Source organism: Trachypithecus francoisi, unplaced genomic scaffold (assembly GCF_009764315.1).
Source record: "Trachypithecus francoisi isolate TF-2019V2 unplaced genomic scaffold, Tfra_2.0 Contig00854, whole genome shotgun sequence".
Taxonomy (NCBI): domain Eukaryota; kingdom Metazoa; phylum Chordata; class Mammalia; order Primates; family Cercopithecidae; genus Trachypithecus; species Trachypithecus francoisi.
Window position 1 is genome coordinate 6,484 of NW_022680946.1, and position 4,971 is coordinate 11,454.

At 43.3% G+C, this 4,971-nt stretch overlaps 1 pseudogene across 1 annotated transcript; it reads right to left on the bottom strand.

The window, feature by feature from the left end:
- Positions 1 to 2,378: 2,378 nt before the first annotated feature.
- On the bottom strand, positions 2,379 to 2,768 carry LOC117089507 (annotated as a pseudogene). The gene has a single exon (XR_004439642.1). The product of XR_004439642.1 is annotated as a 60S acidic ribosomal protein P2-like (transcript).
- Positions 2,769 to 4,971: the final 2,203 nt, after the last annotated feature.

Sequence of the window (4,971 nt, forward strand, 5' to 3'; positions counted from 1 at the left end):
GGAGAATTGTTCTCTGGAGGGCAGGAGTGGGGGTTACAAGGTGCTCAATGGGGGAGCTTTTTGAACCAGGATGAGCCAGGAAAAGGAATTTCACAAGATAAAGTCATCGCTTAAGGAAAGGACCAGCCATTTTCACTTCTTTTTTTTTTTTTTTGAGACAGAGTCTCGCTCTGTCGCCCAGGCTGGAGTGCAGTGGCCGGATCTCAGCTCACTGCAAGCTCCGCCTCCCAGGTTCACGCCATTCTTCTGCCTCAGCCTCCTGTGTAGCTGGGACTACAGGCGCCCGCCACCTCGCCTGGCTAGTTTTTCTTCGTTTTAGTAGAGACGGGGTTTCACTGCGTTAGCCAGGATGGTCTCGATCTCCTGACCTCGTGATCCGCCCCTCTCGGCCTCCCAAAGTGCTGGGATTACAGGCTTGAGCCACCGCGCCCGGCCCATTTTCACTTCTTTTGTGGTGTAATGTCATCAGTTAAGGCGAGGCAGGGCATTTGTACTTCTTTTGTAATTCTTCAGTTACTTCAGGGCATCTGGGCGTGTAAGTGCAAGTCAGAGGGGACATGATGGCTTGGCTTGGGCTCAGAGGCCTGACAATAAGAGTTTGGAAAATTGATACAGCAGTTAGTAATCTAAACTTCATGGAAACACTGGTCATCTCATGTTATTTTCCCCATTCTAAAGATGAGAAAATGCAATTAAAGTAAAAAAGTTCACCTTCGTGGCCCCCAGATAAATGGTAAAGAGCTTAATATTTCTCATCGTCTGGCTTCACTAAAACCTCAGATCCACTTCCTAATTGAACCTGTCCTCTCAATCTTTTTATTAAAATGTGTTTCCAATTCAGCTGATTGGTTATCTCTAGCCTTTCTGTTTGCCTTCAGGCAGGGAAAGAGCAGAATCTACTGTTAACATGTAAAGAATTCATATTCATGGCCATTCATTTTCTTTTTTAAATAGACATATTTTTAGCCAGTCCTGGCCACACAAAGGCCCCTGGCTTTTTCTGGCTATAACATAAATATTTAACTAAAGGAAAAAAACTACTTTGAGCCAGTCTTTTATAAGGCATAAACTATACTAGCTTTGTGCTACACTTTGCAATTTCCAAATCCATCTGTTACTTATCCCAGAGTTTTTGTCAGCTTGGAAAACGTAGGAGGCATATTCACCTGGGTTTTAGAAATGTTTCCAGGAGGCAGGGCATGGTGGTGTGCCTGTAATCTCAGCACTTTGGGACAATGACGTGGGTGGATCATGCAGCCAGTCGTTCGAGAATAGCCTGAGCAACATGGTGAAATACTGTCTCTACTAAAAGTACAAAAATTAGCTGGGCATGGTGGCAAGCACCTGTAGTCCCAGCTACTCAGGAGGCTGAGGCAGAAGAATCATTTGAAGCTGGGAGGTGGAGGTTGCAGTTAGCCAAGATCATGCCATTGCACTCCAATCTGGACAACAGAGTGAGATGCCATCTCAAAAAAAAAAAAAAAAAAAAAAAGAAATGTTTCCAGGAGATGAGTGTGCAATCTTTGACTTACTATTTCTAGAAGAGAACCATCCAAGCAACTGTCATTATGAGAATCTGGATTTGCAGTTAGGCGTGATGGCATGCACCTGTAGTCCCAGCTACTTGGGAGGCTGAGGCAGGAGGATCACTTGAGTCTAGGAGTTCAAGACTGAAGCACACAATGATTGTACCTGAGAATAGCCACTGCACTCCAGCCTGGACAACAAAATAAAACCTAGTCTCTTTAAAAAAAAAATCAGAATTTGGAATAAAATGAGAAGTCTGATATTCCAAAGCTAAGCCTTCAACTCCACCGTTAATTTGTTTCTGCTATAAGGTTTGGTCATGTTTAGTAGATGGGACCTCCAGTAGTCTGCAGATAAAGATCACCTTGGGAAACTGGAGCCTGGAGGTAAAATCTGTGATTCACAAACTTTTTGCTTTCCCAGGCTTTTAGTGTTGCTTCAGCAGTACTCTTATTTTAAATTATTAAGGATTTGTTGTAAATAAATTATCACTTAAAGATTTTTCTGGCTGGGCGCGGTGGCTCATGCCTGTAATCCCAGCACTTTGGGAGGCCAAGGTGGGCGGATCACGAGGTCAGGAGATCGAGAGGATCCTGGCTGACGCAGTGAAACCCTGTCTCTACTAAAAATACAAAAATAAAATTTTGTAAAAATACAAAAATTAGCCAAGTGTGGTGGTGGACACCTGTACTCCCAGCTACTCAGGAGGCTGAGGCAGGAGAATGGCATGAACCTGGGAGGTGGAGTTTGCAGTGAGCCGAGATCATGCCACTGCACTCCAGCCTGGGCGACAGAGCGAGAATCTGTCTCAAAAAAAAAAAAAACGATTTTTCTTTTTGCTTTTTTTTTAAAAAAAAAAGTGTAAAAGGCTTTATTTGCAGGGAAGCAGGAATTTAATCAAAGAGGCCAAATCCCACGTCATCGTCTGACTCTTCAGACTCCTCCTTCTTTTCATGTTTCTTCTCCTCTGCTGTAGCAGGCGCGGAACCAGTAGCAGGCGCTGCAGAGCCTGGGGCGGCAGAGATGGCCACAGCCCCACCAGCAGGTACACTGGCAAGCTTGCCAATACCCTGGGCAATGACGTCTTCAATGTTTTTTCCATTCAGCTCACTCATAACCTTGTTGAGTCGGTCGTCGTCCGCCTCCATGCCCACGCTGTCCAAGATCTTCTTGATGTCCTTGGCGCTAGGGGAGGAGTTACCCCTGAGGGCAGCCAGCAGGTAGGAGACTACTTAGCACATCGCGGCGGCGTCTGCGGCGGAGGCGGAGAGCCTCACGCCAAGATTTTTCTTTAGGCCGGGCACGGTGGCTCACGCCTATAATCCTAGCACTTTGAGAGGCCGAGGTGGGCAGATCATGAGATCAGGAGATTGCGACCATCCTGGCTAACACGGTGAAACCCCATCTCTACTAAAAATACAAAAAATTAGCCAGGTGTGGTGGCACGCGCCTGTAGTCCCAGCTACTCAGGAGACTGCGGCAAGAGAATCACTTGGACCCGGGAGATGCAGGTTGCAGTGAGCCAAGATCGTGCAATTGCACTCCAGCTTGGGTGACAGAGTGAGACTCCGTCTCAAAAAAAAAAAAAAAAAAAAAAAAGATTTTTCTTTAATAAATAGCAAATCAGCTCTTGTTTCCTGGGAGCCAATGTTTATGTGCTTGGATAGCAAAGGTTTTAAAGTCTTTACTTCATTAGATTCAGTTGCCCAAGATTATGAAGTCACATATATACTTCTGTTTTGATTGTAGAGAGGAGAGAGATGGCAGTTACTTTGTTAATATATCTATATCCAAAATAACAACTGGAAAAAGTAATAAGTTGAAGTGTCACAGCATAAGAATAAGAGGGGCTGGGTGTGGTGGCTCACACCTGTAATCCCAGCACTTTGGGAGGCTGAAGCAGGCAGATTGCTGGAGCCCAGGAGTTCGAGATTAGCCTGCGCAACATGGCAAAAACCCATCTCTACAAAATAAAATAAGAATAAAAGGCTTCCCATGTGGGGCATGGTGTGGTGGCTTATGCCTGTAATCCCAGCACTTTGGGAGGCTGACGCGGGTGGATCACTTCGGGTCAGGAGTTTGAGACCAGCCTGGCCAATGTGGTGAAACCACATCTCTACTAAAAATACAAAAAAAAAAAAAAAAAATTAGCCAGGCATGGTGGCACGTGTCTGTAATCCCAGCTACTCAGGAAACTGAGGCAGAAGAATCACTTGAACCCAGGAGGCAGAGATTGCAGTGAGCCAACATTGCACTACTGGACTATGGCCTGGGCAACAGAGTGATACTCCATATCAAAACAAACAAACAAACAAAAAAACACCTGTCACCGTGCTTCATGCCTGTAATCCTAGAACTTTGGGAGGCTGAGGTGGGCAGATCACAAGGTCAGGAGATGGAGACCATCCTGGACAACATGGTGAAACCCCGTCTCTACTAAAACTATAAAAATTAGCCAGGTGCGGTGGTGCGCATCTGTCGTCCCAGCTACTCGGGAGGCTGAGGCAGGAGAATCACTTGAACCCAGGAGGCAGAGATTGCAGTAAGCCAAGATCGTGCCACTGCCCTCCGGCTTGGTGACAGAGCAACACTCTGTCTGGAAAAAAAAAAAAAAAAAGAATAAGAGATAGGAACCCAATAAAGGTATAGCATATGAGGTTTTGTCAATGTGGATTGATTGATTGACCTGGCTGGCTAAAACAGATTTCATTCCAATAAAAAATTTAAGAATAATCTAATCTCTCACTTCTTTCTATGCTTAAAAAAATAAAATAAAGTTGATTCAGGCCAGCTGTGATTTAATGGTGCTTATATTGATGGTAAAACTCTTCTTTAAACGTCTTAAAATAGCAGAATTGAAAGCCTAATAAACTTCAGGGTCAGAGCCATTCCTGTCTTGTATTGTTCTTAGCCCTAATCTTGCCCACTTAAAATGTCTTCCATATGTAAAGGCACTTTTTAATATTAACTTTTTAAAGTAAATTGTTTTAAGCAAATGTAGATTATCCCTACTTAACACTTATAATTCCATAGATAAGCATATTGTTTCAGGTTAAGGCAAAGATTCTCATATCTTTGCTAACTACCTTCAAAACATTGCAATCTCTCAAATGAAAATGGTTATATACTCAAATATTAATTGAGAGCATGACAGAGGAAAGATAGAACCAATAGGTTTGGGATAAGAAAAAATTATTATGACACAGCTTTGTAATTTTCTGTCAACAAGATACAATTACAAGATGGATATAAAAAGTTTTGAACTTGTAAAACATGTTTCATAGTATAATGTATCATCTTTATTTAGTATTGTTTTATCCCTCTCTTAAACCAATCCTTACCCTAAATTATGCTTCACTCAATCATCTTTGAATGTTATATGATATGGCTTTTCCTCATTTGCCCACTTTGCAGGTGTGAACACTGAGGCAATGAACCAGAACG